General features: G+C 43.8%; 1 protein-coding gene across 4 annotated transcripts in view; it reads left to right on the top strand.

The window, feature by feature from the left end:
* The window catches only part of LOC126335497 (acetylcholinesterase-like), a 2358475-nt gene extending 2349373 nt beyond the window's left edge, over window positions 1-9102 (top strand). For 3 of the 4 annotated variants that reach the window (XM_049998832.1, XM_049998831.1, XM_049998834.1), the window contains one exon: window positions 5334-9102. The gene's annotated coding sequence lies outside the window, so the exon portion shown is untranslated. The remainder of the gene's footprint in view (window positions 1-5333) is intronic. The other variant, XM_049998833.1, reaches the window with a different exon arrangement.
* Window positions 9103-16887: the final 7785 nt, after the last annotated feature.

The raw sequence follows: 16887 nt of genomic DNA, 5'->3' as shown, positions 1-16887 counted from the left end.
GATGTTTGCATCACGATCTGTCACGAAGGGAATGTTGAGGTTACCGTCGGTGGAAATTTTGCGAAAGAATATTGCCCACAAAGATTGCTGTATTGTTTTCACACTATATAAGTTATCTCTGATAGCTTTTCCACTCTTACGACTCATTTCGAGCAAAAAAGGTTGATATATGCAAAACTAAACCTGAAATAAATTTATAGAAAGTATTATTTGAGAAAAACGTTGTAAACAAAGGAATAAGGAAAGATAATCATTCTCACAGCCTTTTTGACTCATCTACAGTTCTTTTCGATTTTACGTACGAAAAATTAATGCGTAAAACGTTTCTGGCGCGGAGAAGGTGAGGATCACAGCAAGCATAAAAGAGAGGGCGTGGCAGACGCAAACATTTTTTTAAACTTGTTTCTAGTCAGGATTAGACTATGAAACTTTTCGAAGTTATTTTTAAAGAACCAACTTAACAAATTACGCAGTTAAAAATAATTCGAATTTTTTCGCAATTTTGCCCTACATCTGCCCATAGTTTAATGTCAGCGTGAGATAAGCCATTGCAAATGTGGTGTAACCACCAGAATGGTGAATGCAGGCATACAGATGTGCATGGATTGTGTTGAAGAGGTGCCGGATGTCAGTTTGTGTGACGGAGTTCCGTGACTGTTGCATTTGGTCGGTCAATACAGGTACTTTTAATGCTGTTTGTGGATCACGCTAGAGTTGTCATCCAGTATTGTACCACATGTGCTCAATTGGAGATAAATCTGGTGTTCGATCAGGCGAAGGCAACATGTCGACACTCTGTAGAGCATGTTGGGTTGCAACATTGATATGTGGGCCAGCGTTACCCTTTAGCAAAACATCCCCTGGAATGCTGTTCATGAATGTCTATACAACGGGTCTGATCACCAGAATGACGTCCAAGTCTGCTGTCAGGGAGCGTGGAATAACCACAAGAGCGCTCCTGCTGTCATACAAAATCGCACCACAGACTGTAACTCTAGGTGTGGAACAAGTGAGTCTAGCCGGCCAGAGTGGCCGAGCGGTTCTAGTCGCTGCAGTCTGGAACCGCGCGACCGCTACGGTCGCAGGTTCGAATCCTACCTCGGGCATGGATGTGTGTGTCGTCCTTACGTTAGTTAGGTTTAGTAGTTCTAAGTTCTAGGGCACTGATGGCCTCAGAAGTTAAGTCCCATAGTGCTCAGAGCCAGTGACTCTAGCTCGGAGACAGGTAGGTTGCAGTCCCTCAAATGGCCTCCTTCGAACCAACAACACGGCCATCACTGGCACCGAGGCTCAGTTAGTGTTCATCAAAAAACACAACAGACTTCCACTTCCTCCTCCAAATAGCTATCGCTTGACACCACTGAAGTGGCAAATGGCGCTGGTTGGGGTCAGTTGAATGCACGCTACAGGGCGTCTGGGTCAGAGCTGATCTTGAAGTAACTGATACGTAACAGTTCGTTGTGTCAGTGTGGTGCCAACTGCTGCTCTGATTGCTCCTGTAGATGCAGTATGATGCACCAGAGTCATACACCGAAGACGATGGTCTTTCCTCTTGGTAGTGGCAAGTGGCCGTCCTGTGCCCGATCGTATTGTGACTGTACGTTCTCATGATCACCGGTACTGTCAGCAGTCATGTACAATGGCTACATTACTGCCAATTTTTTCTCGAGTATCGCATTAGGAACATCCAGTTTCTCGTAGCCTTAGTACATGTCCTCGTTAAAACTTAGTGAGGTGCTGACAATGGCGCCTTTGTCACCTCATAGACATTCTTGACTAACATCAACTCAGCACGCCCAATTTAAGAGGTAAATAACGCTCACGACCGTTGCAGCATGTATTTAAAGCAAACCTGATTTGCATCCTGTCGCGTCTGTAGTTTCCTGTGAGCAGAGCAGGATGGGAGCTAGACGCTAAATCCAGTAATGAGGTGGCTCGTCCAACTAAAAGTCCTGGTGCTGGAAATCAAGCTGGAAATTCTTTACACATAAGACAACTCGGCGGGATAAGGGACGTATACTTCTGATGAAATAACTGAGACAAAACACGAGGTAGAATGAGACCACTGTCGAACCCTAAGAGGCATCAACACATTGAATGTAAGTTGTGCAATCCTGCATGCACCCGTGTGCAGCTAAGGGCCTAGAGAAGCTAAGTCCCGCCCCGAGGGCAGAGTAACTCAGATCCAGCGTCTGACGCAACTGTCGAAGGAATCTCCCAGCAGAACCAGCTGCCCTGCTTATAAAGGCTCGTCTGATGCAACCCCCAGCGATCACGGGCGTCTCCTGTGTGCTGTAGTCCTTCCAGAACATTCTGTCGTAGCTGGTCACGTAGCTCCAGTGTCCCTTGCCACAGAAACGCAACCTGTCCTGCTTCCCAGCGCCCTGGCTGACGTTAGGTTGCTTTACTACATGTTCATCCTATGGTATCTTATGCATTTCTACTCACATTCGCGACCTAGTCGTGGCAATCCACTGTAAACGACACTCTCATGCGACTGGTACGAAATTTGAGGAGACATCCTCTTTCAGATGTAGAAATACGCCATCCACCTTTCGTTTAGGTCCACAGCTCCCTACTGGTTTTGCGATTTTTTTAAATGTATTACAGTTTTTTCGTTATTTTCAACTTTAAGAAACATCTTTCTGGAGCAGGTTTCGTAAGGTTCAGGTACTTTTTGGAGATTAATAATAAAACATGGAAACAAGATATGATGATAAGCTCTTAGAAAATCGTAAGTAGAACGAAACAGCATGTTAACGCTACAAAAGCAGCTTACTTGTGTAACTATAGGAGAATGAAGAAAACACTGTGATATAATGTACTTTGAAACATTACATAATGCATTTCCGAGTATTTTGTACAGGCCAATGATGATAATTCGGCAGTAAAAGGATGCGGAACGCGTATAAGGTAAAACCAAATAGCATTTAATGTAGTTGCATAGACGTACGACATCTTCGAGAAGATAATAGTAATTACGAACTATAATGTAGGTTCAACGGGGTGTAACCTAGATTGCATGAATCAGCTCATTGCTGTGTGATAATGGGAATTGGAATTAGTGTTAGAATTACGTATTACGAAACGTTCTGAAGACTGGTAACACAATGCAGCTTAACTTCGTGGGGTTGGACCAGCAGCGAACGTGAGGAGTACACGAAGCAGGATATTACCGGTGACTGTATAATAATTTCGCTGGGGAAACAATGGAAACTTTAAGTGGGCTTCATTCACCGAGAGACAACTAAAAATGCGTAGCTACCCGCCTGAACTTCTCAAAAAACCGAGATGTTTGGAAGGTAAAACATAAGTACTAAAGCAGTCATTTTCCGTAACTTTATGATATTTTATGCCCTAATGCACCTTCTACAACAGTCCGCGCAGCAGTATAATGCATATGTATATGGGGTGACTTGTATTATCGTTTAAAAACCTCCGAAGCGGTGTAGATGACGCTGAAGCAAGTGATTAATATAGGGCACATGAGGTCCCAAATGTTGGGAAATGCCCCAAAAGTGGGTGACAAATGCTGAACAAGTGACGTCACCAAATAACGTACATGGTCGTACGTGCAGCTGTTGGACCTATCGCTGTGTGGCGCCATCCCAACGCCAGTCGAGCGTTCACGTCGGTCTGGGTCCAGGCGTACAAGTACGGCCTTGGCACGCGGGACTCAGGGGTAGTGTCTTCCGTCCGACAGCCAATACTTTATCACTGCGTTAAACAAGTATGTATTTACATTGATTTACACTTACGAACTGCGCCGTTACTAGTAAATGTGCGTATTCTTTACTAAATAATGTCTGTAAACAAAACAGGGACAAATAGGAAGAAACACAAAATGAGGACAGCTTTTGCTGGGTTACAGCGCTGAGAAAAATTTTATAACTTCTGCGTTTACTTTTTCTTCTTCTTCTCGTTCCTATCCGTTACGGATGTTGGCAACCATCTTGACAGTGCTTTTCCTGTCACTTGCAGCTCTAAATAGCTCTGTAGATGCTCTAAAGGTCCATGTTCTGGTGTATTAAGTCAGTATAATCTTCTCCGGCCAACGCTTCACTTCCCTGGTATTTTTCCTTGCAGAAAGGAGATGGTATCTGCTGTTGTTTCGAATGATGTATCGCAGGTACTGGATCTTTCTTGCTCTCACGGTGGCCAATACATCTTTCTCTTTCTTCATTATTCATAGAACCTCGACATTTGTGACATGCGCTGTCCACGGTATTCTTAACATTCTCCTGTACAGCCACATCTCAAAAGCCTCCAGCCGGTTACACAACGATTCTCTCAGAGTCCATGTTTCAACGCCATACAAGAGGATGGATAATATGTATCAGCGTAGAAGTCTGATAATCGTCGTCATTGAAAAGCCATGATTCGTGAAAAGGTTACTCATATTATTGAAGACAGCCCTGGATTTTCCAAATCGAGTTCTCACCTCATCAGACAGATCCCACTGGTCATTTATTGTAGTGCTAAGGTACATGTATTTATGTACTTGCTCTATCTCACATGCGGGGACTCTATTTTACTGATGTCATTGTTTTCGTTTTTGAGGGTTGACATCTAGACCATATTCAGAGCTTTTTTGTGCAAGTCTACCGACAAGGTACTGCAGACTATCCTTACTGTGTCGTCAGCATATCGGATGTTGCTGATACATTTTCCGTTTAAGAGCACTTCCATCTCCATTTCATAAAGAGCTTCCTTAAAGTTGTGTTCTGAATAGATGTTGAAAATCAGTGGGGATAATATACAACCCGCCTCACACCTCGTAGAATGTCGATGTCTTCTGAATTTTCTCTGTCAAGCCTCACAGAAGCCGATTGGTTCCAATACAGGTTCACAATTATATGTAGGTCTTTATCATCCAAACCGATGCTTCTTAAAATGTCAACGATCTTGTGGTGTTTTACTCTGTCGAAAATCTTCTGATAATCAATAAAGCAGTCATAAATGTCGCATCTGCGTTTACAACAGATCGAAGGTACAAAATGTGTTCGAAATTTACAGTGTTTGTTCAAATGCAAGTAGTGCATCGCTCAATCATCCTGTCACTCCGAAGCCCAGCCGCTGCACGTGGGGCGTGGTACGTCATTTGGTGATGTCACATGGTCAACACTTCTCATCCATTTTTGGGTTTTTTCCCGATATTTGCGACCCCATGTGTCTTACAATAAATTACTTGTCTCTGCGTCACCTACGTCGCTTCGGGGTTTTTAAACGTTAATAGGAATCACCTGGTACGTAGCGCTCAGTATGCTGTGTGAATGACGTGTTGCAGGTACAGCCACGCTACTAACCTGTCGCTCGCATCTGTTTTGTTCCAGTAGCCGTCCCAGCCCTTTTCGCCATGTGCCGGAGTTCCACCGCCATCCGTCGAGGACCAACTGGACCTGCCGGGAACCGGGCAGCACCCGCCAGAATGAGCTCTGCGTCTAAGTGATGCACCCCCACAGCGGCCCCCCATCGAGTTGATGATGCTGCTGGCAGGAACCCACAACACTTACCACACCGAGCACCCAACAGTGTAATAGGCACATCGCAAAGCGTGAAGCCTTCGGTATTTTCACAAACGAGCGAGACAGGTAGTGGGCCATGCCTCCTCGAAACAATTGTCACCGCGCGGTTTCTATTGCGGCACTCTTAACAAATTCATTCTCAGATGATTGAAGGCTTTTTCGGATTTTGTCGTGTTGTATGTCGCTCACATGTTTTGTCTTATTTTTCGTGCTGCTTACCCCTGGGCATTACATTTATTTGTTTATCGAGCTTTTTATCCGTTTCTCGTTTTCCGTAGTAGTCAACGTATCGAACTGTAAAATAAAAAAATTCTACATGACGATTATATTATCCATTTCCTTGCAAAAATATATATTTGAAAAATATATGCACACCTTATGGGATGACGATTCTGTAAATGAAGTAAGAGATTTTCAAGCTGCGCTGTATAATTTGTGACCCTGTTACGTCATGCAGTACTGATCCTGTTAAAATCTCTTTTTTTTTTAACTCTGCTTTGGTAACTGTCGTTCGTAGTCTCAGAAACGATTAAGATGTAAGTTTCACAGAAGGAAAGCGCACAGATAGTATCACTGAACAGACACCACGATCCACTTAGTCACTCATCTCATAAGTAATTTATAATAATCCTTCAGGAGATCGTCTTGAAGACCTTTGCTGTAGACAATAATATACATTGACAATAGCTTTTCCAGTTTTACGACGTTGTTGTTCAAGTGTCGACAGTTGTTGACATAGGTCCTTTCTTCGTGGCGATTATCACCAGGACCGCATGATTTACTAATGTAGCTCTATTTTCATTCTTAGCGAATGCGCAAGTTTTATTACTAAAATTAGGACTATAGACTAGATTTTTGCATTTCTTCTACTTTCTCATTATTGAGTGACAATCTGATTTCAGTGATGTTGTTTGATGTCTTCACTCTACCTAGTCCTTTCAGAAAGCCGTGCTATATATGCCGTTTACATTGTGCTCCTCACCAAACTAACTGTGCTAAGTTCAAGACAAGAAGAACTCCATTTCAGTTAGGTAGATCTATCATCAGGACCTCTTCCTGTTTCTAGAACCTCTCAAACTAACTGCCAAAATCTTCTTAGATTTTCTGCATTAGAAAATGATGTATACAGAGGTATTAACGTAATATGCATATTTTCAGTTTAGTTTTTATAAGCTGAATGAAAGTGAAATATATGAATTCAAGCATCGTGAATGACACCACTGACGCCTTTACGTCAAATCGCACAAGTTCCAGTTGCCTGTCAACACGCGGCGTCTCTCATGGTAACCTCTTCACGTTGATTGTTTCCTTCACCAAAACACAACTCTCTTAAAGCACTGGTAGACGATGTACTCAAATCATCCACGATAGCTGCCAGAATACTACCGATATGACAGACCATATACAGCATGTTTCTCTTCATGTGCGCTGTAACACCAGAAACAGAGATACATTAAGCTGGGTTATCTACTCTTTTAAAAACAAGTGCACTTAGTAACACTATAGTAACAATCTTATCGAGACAATAAGAACACACAGAAAAACTATTTCCTTCAATGATCACCTTTATTCTCACCAAGCACGGATAATGACTGCACAAAGCGGCACCAGTAGCATTGTGACTCAAAGCATCGTTGTTCGATTGAGGCTGCTTTTATGACAGTGCCAAATGGAGAATCAGCTGAGTGACCCGGGTGGTCCCCAGGGGTAAGCGGCACTTAGTCCTCGAAACTATCGCTTGGTTTTGATCACTCCTAGCCGCGCGGTTGACCAATACTGCAGAAATTTCGAAGATGAGGAGCATGTTGAATAAAATAAGAAGTTATCCGTTTGTAAATAAATGCAGATGAATTTAAAACTTCTAATTGGTACGCACGTTTGTCAACATTTTCTGCCACAGAAACTATGTAAGTATGGAACAATATAATATGCTCGGGTACTCGCTGTCTTTCATGAACAATAAATAGAGAATAGTTTCCACATACGTGGATCTGTTTCTACCACATGTGTCGAATGATAGGACTAATTCCGTTATAATGGAAATAAAAACAAAGGAACATAAGGCGAACATTTGACCACCATTACTATGGCGAATGTCATGCCCTTTGAGGCATTATGTACCTGTATTACAGACTCCTGCACTACATACCGCCGTGAACTAGTGAGTCGGTTCATACATATGTCGATAATTGTTTAACTGTGGAGAAGATTCAGCAGTTTCCTTTCTGCAGACTCTGTTATAATTACTGGGGAAGTGTGTTGCAATTGATAAATATGTAGCTCTAACTAAAATTAAACAATGGACTTGAAAAATTTATCTCTCGCTGTTTGATATGACGTAAGCATATAACCAAATGTTTGCATTATGAGTTATTTTACAAATGAGGAGGGATTTTTTTGTTGTTATTGTTGTTGTATTGCTTCTAACAGAAGGTAAAGTGTTAATAAATTGAGTACCCTCCCACATATCACTGAATGTACGTAGCTTCGATGGAAGCTAAGGAAGACACAATTTAAGCTATGTCAGCTTCAGAACATTAAACTTTGCAAACAAAGCTACATTCTGTTTAACGAGTATGTCGGTAATTATTTAAAGAAATGATGTAATATTTTCAACCTTAACAAAGCAGTACTTTATTTTATTAATCTTCTAAGCGTAATTTAATATGTAAATTATGGTAGTCTCTAAAGTAAAGAATTTATTTTTTGTTTGTTGAAACAGAATAGACAATTTATTTGAGAGAAGTGTATCTATTAGAAGTATCTTAGTGTTCTGTGTACTGCAAAAGGCGTGTTTCGTTTGTAAAAAGTTAACCTCGTGGCTTTTTGAAATGTGTATCTGAGTAGCAACTTTGGTAATCATGTGAGAACTGTGAAGTTTCATAGACTGTAACATGTTGTGAATTATCATTTCGACTTTGCCTTACAAAAACTGCTGATCCCTTGGTATTTTATACATGCGTTTGTACATACAAAGAATTAAGCAAAATTTTATTTGAGTAAAAGTGTAGCAAAATGTTCCTACTGTCTGTTGTATATGTGTGCATAACATCGCTTCATTACGAGAATGATTGTAAATTATGTTACATCTGATGTTGAGATACTGATAAGAACAATTTCAAATATATATATATACATATGTATAAAATCTTCCATCTTCAACGCCAGCCACCGAGAAGAATCGTTATATTGTCCACAGAAAGTATTATGATAAGAAAACTACAAAATCTCTCATTTGTTTAAGGATATTGTTATTGTTTACTTAAAGATACAAATGAGTCTTGCTTGGTAACAAAGCTTTAAAATGGTGCTAGTCTGCACATTGTAAACAGTTTCCGTTGGTTGACACCTTGTTTTTCGACTCCCGAGTCTCTGTTCGAGTCTGGCTGCCGGCCCCCCGCCGGGTGCGGACCGCCTGTCGCCGCTGCGGTTCGCCCCGCGCGGACACGCTTCTCACCACCCAACACTCGTCTCGGCACTAACAGTACCTCACACTTTACATTTACTGTGTTCAGTTACTTTCATTTGTACGAGATGTCTGTACTATTTAATGGAATAAAATGCCATTTTCTTAGATAATTAAGTGTTGTAGCTTTCTTTCGGAATGCAAAACAGAGACGTCTGTTGCCACAACTGACCTTTCAACACACTTACCTATGTCTTGATGAATGCATCTCTAAGGAAATCACGTCTCCTATTCTGACAATTCATGGAATCCACTCGCCTTCCTTACACATGGCGATGTACATCAGTTAGAGACGCAGCACTCAACTTGGTCGCTGACGTCCAATAGTGGGTATTCTAGCTTTCATGATGGGCTGTAGGTGGTTAGCGGGTTAAAGAAGTTTTGATTCACTTTTCATCAAATTTTGACATAAAGTATTTGGCAAGTGATTATTATTATATACTTGCTACAACTCTAATTTATAAATTTTACAGCGTTAACTTACTTTTCTACTTTATAAATCAAGTACAAAATTTTGCTGCTAACAGAGGTGCAAGAGAGGGGCAGTAGGTAAAACAGATTGACTGCCATAAATTTAGCGGATGTACGGCTAAATTTATTGCACGCTATAAACTTGGTCACATGAAATCCTTCTCCTGCTCTCACTTAAATCCATTCTCTGTACAGTATTGTAAATACCCTATTATTACATAGAGAAAAAACGATGATAACACAGTCTAATCGTGGATACTGTATCTTCACAAATACGTGTAACATTTTATGCAGACATACTCAGAACCGAGGAACGGTATGAACGACACAGAAATTTCCATCGCATCCTTTTATATTATCACGTATATTCAGCATCAGTAGAAAGCATAAACATTTCAGTCATGTAACAAATACAATCAATATGTGAAATACATATTATGCTCCAGGAAAATGTAGAAAGAAGTGACGTTCTAATGACATTAACGCCCACTTTAAGCAACACAACAAGAGCAGTTGCCTCCTGTACAAGACAGATAAATCGGCAGTATCAGACAATGCACGAGGACCAAGAAACAAAATTCGTTTCTCTGATAGTGTGGTTTTAGTAACATCTAGTAATTACTCCATTAGGTCACAGTAATAAAAGAGTTGAAATTAGACAAGTTGTGGCATTTAGTGCGAAATACAACAAACAGCTCCAACTCCTCCTCAGTAGAAGCTCCATAACATACGCCGGTGGGACTCCGTGGTCTGATCACATCACGAACCGACCGTGCGTGGATGCATATAAACAGTTCGGCTAGCTGGAATTATTTCAGCATGTAAAACGTTTCTTAGTCGTTAAGGCCCTTGATGAAACCTCGAGCAGTTAGGTAGAAAATTAGGCCTTGTACCAAGGTCTATTGCCCATGAATCAAATATCATCGATAATGATCATAGTGATTGAAAATTCATGTTTTGTTGTGAGAAGAAAGACGCTCATTCTGTTTCAATTCTGTGAACATGTGTTACCTGTTTTATAATTCCTTCGGTACGGCAGCTGCCTCCGTAAGCTAGGTGATGAGAATTAGTGCCAAATATTATTTTTGAGAGTTCTTGACAGATGAAAACTATGTGCCCAACCGATACTAGAAATCGGGACCTTTGCCTCTCGCGGGCATGTGCTCTACCAACTGCGCTACCCAAACGAGACTAACAATCCCACCTCACGGCATGGTTTCCGACACTTGGAGTCTCGGTCCGGCACAGTTTGTCTGTCAGGAACCTTCATAACAGCACACATTGCGCTGCTGAGAAAAAATTTCATTGTGGATTGTTTTTGAAATTCCACATACATTGCATATTTTTTCAGCAAATTATTCAAATAATTCACAGCCACGATACTGTACACTCTCACTGAATAAAAAGAAACAGTCAGCCTCCGATTGTGTTCAAAACCTTATAGACATTTGGTGTCTCCTGTTATTGTTTCGACACATTTTTCGCACAAAGTTTAAAGCAACTCTCTCGAGTGACTGGTAAGTTCCCGATTATCAGACATATTGTAGTTTAGTTGCCACGTTCTTATGACTGAAATGCTGATGAAGAGAAAAGTTTACCACTGGTCATGATCAAAAGTATCCAGACCCACCCCGCCCCCACCCCCCACCCCCAAAAAAATACGTTTTTCATATTTCATGCGTCGTGCTTCCACTTACTGACAGGTACTCCATATCAGCGCCCTGAGTAATCATTAGACATCGTGAGAGAACAGAATGGGGCGCAGCGCGAACTCACGGAGTTCTAAGGTGGTCAGGTGATTGGGTGTCAGTTGTGTCATACCTCTGCGAGATTTCCACACTCCTAAACATCCCTAGGTCCACTGTTTCCGATGTGATAGTGAAGTAGAAACATGAAGGGACACGTACAGCACAAAGGAGTTCAGGCCAATCGCGTCTGTTGATTGACAGAGACAGCCGGCAATTGAAGAGAGTCGTAATGTGTTGTAACTTCCCTCTTACTTATCGACTATCCTGCTTGACATATAAAATATGACCGTGGTTCGCATGTATGCCTAATGGATTTTTCTAGTTGGATAAGGCTATCTTTCCCGAAGAGGTGATATCGAGAAGTAGGAGGAAAGTGTACAACCGACCCTTCTGATGGACAGTCTACGAAAAATAAAAAATAACTGAACACGGCTTTAATTTGGAAAATAAATCTTATTTTGTGCATTTACTCACGGACAAAACTGGACAGAATAGGGATACCACTGATCATGAATCCAAAAGTTACACTAATGAACAAAAACGTAATAATTAATGGGCGCCAGCCCACTAGGGCAATTTACATTCAAATTCGTGCACAAGATGATGGGAAAGAGAAACATGCGTTATTAAACATTGACGTGGCAACTGAAGGTTGTCACGTTTTTTGACACTAATTGTAAATGAATACGTAATGATAAAGAATTCTGAGAAATTACTCTTATGTTATGTTTACAATTACATTTTGGAAAAGGCAGTCGAGTAATACTTGAAAATACGGAATTTAACTGTATGCTAGTATTTAACTCCGTTACGTGAAGAGTGACATAACATCATCAAAGAAATTTAGAAGAAAAGCAAGCACTTTTTACTTTGCAGTTACTTATTTTCCAAAATGGATTTCATATTATTGTCTGAACAACTGAGCCTTTTTTTACTGACTTGAACAGAATTAAATACTAGAAAACATACCAAACCAAACAGCCACATGTTACAAGGTATATGTAAATTAATAAAACTTCTGCACTCTTAATTTGTGCATTTTCTTTAGATTTGGATTTTTTCTAATGATTGATTCAGCAACTTGAAAAATGAAATTCCTTTACTTTAGTCATATACTGAAACCTCTGTTGTACAACAGTTAATTGAAAGTAGACTGAGGTTAATACTATTGAAGGAGAATTTATTCATTAATAAACTGTCTGTAACTATTCAATTTGTTTCTTATGACACTCAGCATATTAGAGGAAAAAAAGGAACAAGGATCCTGCTTGGTAAAAATGTCTGGGGGCAATGAGGATCAATCGCCCTGAGTTTAACTGATTATTATTTAAATAAATCTTATCAATCAATTCACTTTCAGTTGTGCTGCTGGGTTAGCCGTTAATACTTTCTACCACACAAGGATCGGGCCCCTCCACGCCCGCACCAACGTGGTGACCAAACCAAAAGTTCTACTGTCACCTCCGTATAACACGTTAGTTTTAGAATCAGGAGTCACAGGATGCAGGCTGTGATGTTATCCATGCGTCTGGGTAAGATTACTCATTTACATGGTCCATCAGGAGATAGAAGTGGTCGAAAACGATCGAAGGGTAGCGGTTGTAAGGGCAGAGGAAAAAAAGTGCCAAGGCAAGCGCCAAGGGAAAGAAACCTCTGCGACAGTAGGACGGGTAGTAAGGGCAGTAGCGGATTGCTAGCTGCGACAGTGCATGCAAGGTGTGGTTATGTTAGTGCGAGGTATCGTGCATCGTTACCGTTGTCGTTGCTGGCGTTCGTTCCAGGATCTGCTGCTGCTGCTGCGTCCCTGAAACATTTCATGGTCGTCATATATTAGTGGGCGATCGGTCATAGATCAGCTCACAGTGTGGGGGGTGTGTGTGGCTGGTTTGCGTGCTGTGTGCAGTACGGTTTCCCTGCGATTGCCGGTATTTCGGCGGGTTAAGCATCTGGGGTTGCCAGTAGTAGCTGAGTTGCAGGGGCTCGCCAGTACTGTCATGTTAGCGTGCTATGGACCATAGATGTTCAGTTTCGTGCTAATAGTGTTTTTGGTCTATTATGTTTCCATCTATGGTTGTGGTCGTAGTTACCCAGAGAAAGGATAAACGGGTTACGCGAGTGTCTCGTGTTTCTGTACAGTCGTGTGGAGAGTTTTTGGAGTACCTGCAAGATGGTATCTAGCCGATATTTCCGGTGAAGCTCCGCGGTGAGCGTGTAGCGCGGAGCGTTGCTTATGATTCTGAGTACTTTGTTCTGTATGAGCTGCAGACGGCGCACACGTGCGGGCGCAGCGTATCCCCAAACGGGAGCAGCATACGTCATCAGAGGTCTGATAAGTGTGGTGTACATGGACCTGGACACCCTCCTATTCAGTGTGCTACGCCTGTTAAGCATAGGGTAGAGTTGTTTGAGCCTCGCGTTTGCTTTGTTGGTCACGTGTTGGATGTGGTCCCCCCAGAGTAGTTTCCGGTCCAGCCAGACACCGAGGTATTTGACCTTCTCTCGGAAACGTATTGGGCGTGCGTGTAGTGTTATTTGATTGCAGTGTTGATGTTTGCGCAGTAGTTTCGGTCTTCTGGTGAACACAACGGCTTCGCACTTGTCGACGTTTACTCTAACACGCCACTTCACCAGCCAAGGCTCTGCCGTTCTGAGTGCAGTCTGTAGTCGTGAGTTAATGTTAGACGGCTTCCAATCTTGCGCTAGGATGGCAGTGTCATCGGCGTAGATTGCCATCGTCGTGTTATGTGTATCTGGGAGGTCGTTAATGTAGAGTTCAACAATAAGGGCCCTAGGATACTTCCTTGGGGTACTCCTGCCTGTATACCATGTCGTGTTGATTGTTTGCCCTGCACGTCAGTGTTGAAACTCCTGTCCGTGAGATATGAGTGTATTAGACGTACGAGCCCGTCGGGGAACCCTGCGTCGTTTAGTTTGCGTATGAGGCCGTTGTGCCATAGACGATCGAAAGCCTTCTCGATGTCCAGGAACACCGCACCAGTTGCTTTGTTCATGTTGTATCCGTATGTGATGTATTCAACGACGCGGAGGAGTTGTTGTGTTGTCGAGCGGTGATTCCTGAAGCCGAATTGCTCCGGCCTCAGAGTGTCATTTGTAATGCAGTGCCTTGTGAGTCGTTTTAGTATTACCTTCTCAACAATCTTGCTGAGCGCGCTCAGCAGGCTGATGGGTCGGTAATTTTGTGGGAGGGAGTGGTCATTCCCCGGCTTCCTGAACATCAAGACCTTGGCCGTCTTCCAAAAGGCGGGGAAGTGTTGGTGTTTGAGTATGGCATTCGTGATGTGCGTGAGATATTCTATTGCTTTATCCGTGAACTCCTGGAGGACACGGTTTTGAATGCCATCGTGACCAGGGGCCTTCCTAGCAGTGGTATGCATGATGGCCCATTTCACTTCAGCTGTGCTAGCCTGGCGGATGTTGTTGCGCGCTGGTTGGGCCAGGATGCGAGTGAGCTCCTGGTCAGTTGCAAGTGTGAACGCTGGATCTGAAGGGTCCATGTTCGGTGTGAATGACGCTGCAAGTGTGAGGGCCTTCACTTCCGCTTTTTCGTCCGCAGAATATGCCGGTCCGTCGGGCCCTTGTAGCGTGGGTGTGTAGTGTTTCTCCCTGGTGAAGTGTCGGGCCAGCTGCCACACGCCAGGTCGCGTGGTGTCTAGCCCTGCGAGTTTTTGGTCTCACTGTTGTGTTTGTATTTTGTCCCGGATTATTCCCTGGAGCCTGTTAATGTGCCGTTTGAAGTGCTGGCGCCTGGTACGCTGCCAATACCTCCTGAGGCGGTTCCTCATTGAGATAAGGCCCAGGATCTCCTGGGGCAGGGCAGCACTGTATTGTTGTGGTGTGCGGATTGGTATGGTGCTGGCTATTGCGTCTTGGACGGCGTTAGTGAGGGTTTCAACAGCATCATCTATTTGGGCTGTCTCATTAATTGCGTGGGTAGGTGGGATGTGACTGTCGAGCGTTTCCTTGAACAATGTCCAATTCGCGCGCTTGTAGTCGAGCATCCTGCGTTGGTCAATGTGCTGCAGTGTTTCTTCAATGAACAGCATAACGGGTTGGTGATCTGAGGACAGATCGTTTTCAACAGCAACGTTGAGTGTCGTTGTTATGCCCTTGATGAGGGCCATGTCTAATAAGTCTGGCCTCTGTCCCCTCCGGTAGGGAATGTGCGTCGGTTCGGTCGGCGCTAGTGTAATGTAGTTTCGTCCTAGCGCGTGTTAGTACAGTTTTTTGCCGTTGGAGTTTCGTATACGTGAATTCCAGTCTGGGTGTTTCGCGTTAAGATCTCCAGCGGCTATTACGCGCGGTGATATGTTGAGTATAGTGCTGATGTCGCGTGTCTCAATGTTCTTAGGACTGTCGTATACTGACACCAGTGTGGTATAGGCTCCGTTGAACTTGACCCTGACGGCGGTTGCCTCTAATCTTTCAAGTTCAGGGAGCACTATGTTTGTGTGTTCAATGTCTTTGTGTATAATGATAGCCGTTCCACCGAAACCAGAGCCGTCCGGTCGGTCGGTACGATAGATGCAGTAGGTGGTAAAGTTTAGGTGGTTGTGCGGTTTGAATTTAGTTTCGCTCAGTAGTGCGATAAGGATGCCCTTACGCTCCATGAGCGCGGCAAGTTCCGCCCTTTTGTTGTTGATCCCGTCTGCATTCCAGAACAGGATCTGTGATAGTGTCTGGTTGTTTGCGAAGGGGGCCGGGTGTGGCGTATTATCCATGTAGGGGTGTGAACAGTGTGGTGAATGCTGTTTGTATGGTAGTCCAGTACTGTCCGGGTTGGGCAGTCATGAGCTGTGTGAACAGTGTGGTGACGACCGAGAAGATCCTGGCAAGGATCTGTTGGGTCGTATGCTGGGGGAATAGTGTTTCCAATATTCCATCTTGTGTTGTGCATGTCGGCCTGTGGCTCGTTTGTGGTGTTAGCGGCCGCTGGTGCGGGTGTTGGCGTTGTGTGTGGGCTGGCACTTGTGTTGCTGCTGTGTGGTGCAGTCTGTGGTGCCTGTGTTACAGTTGTGGTGACGGGTGGAGTAGTGTGTGTGCTGGTGGCGCTGGCTTGCTGATTGTGTGCCTGCGTTTCAGTGTTCTGTTGTTGCGGAGTGGTTTGTTGTGGCGATCTTGTGTACCCGTTCCTGTTCCCTCGAGGTCGCCTTCGCCTTCTCTGGGTTTTCGGTTCTGAGGGTCCTTGTGCGGGTGCGTCTTCCTGTGCGGTCTGCGTGGTTTCGCTTGCCGTGGCCTCAGGGAGTGGGGTCGTGTTGTTTTGGGGAGCTGGTGTTGGAACCGGTGTGGTTGAGGTGTTTTCTGTTGGCTGAGACGGTTGTGTTGTTGTCGCAGCGGTTGTGTTTTGCGCGTGTGATGGGCGCGGAGGTTCCGCCGCCCGCACCGCTCCTCCAGGGCGCGTAGCCATGGCGAACGTTACACCGTTCCTGGCAGGGTTTGGTGCGGGCCTTGGACGTGGTATGGCGCTGAGTCCTCTAGCTTGTTGTGTTTTACGCCTCTGCGCCTCTTTGTATACGTCGCAGCCCCTGTAGTTGGCCGCATGGCCTTGACCACAGTTGGCGCAACGGCGTACGTTTCCTTGTACTTGTGTGCAAGCGTTGGATGCGTGTTTGCCAGCGCATCCGCGGCAACGGGGTGCCAGGCGACAGCGGAGGGGCGA

Source organism: Schistocerca gregaria, chromosome 2, assembly GCF_023897955.1.
Source record: "Schistocerca gregaria isolate iqSchGreg1 chromosome 2, iqSchGreg1.2, whole genome shotgun sequence".
NCBI lineage: Eukaryota > Metazoa > Arthropoda > Insecta > Orthoptera > Acrididae > Schistocerca > Schistocerca gregaria.
Note: the sequence above shows the minus strand (reverse complement) of the source record. Positions and strands in the feature narration are given on the sequence as shown.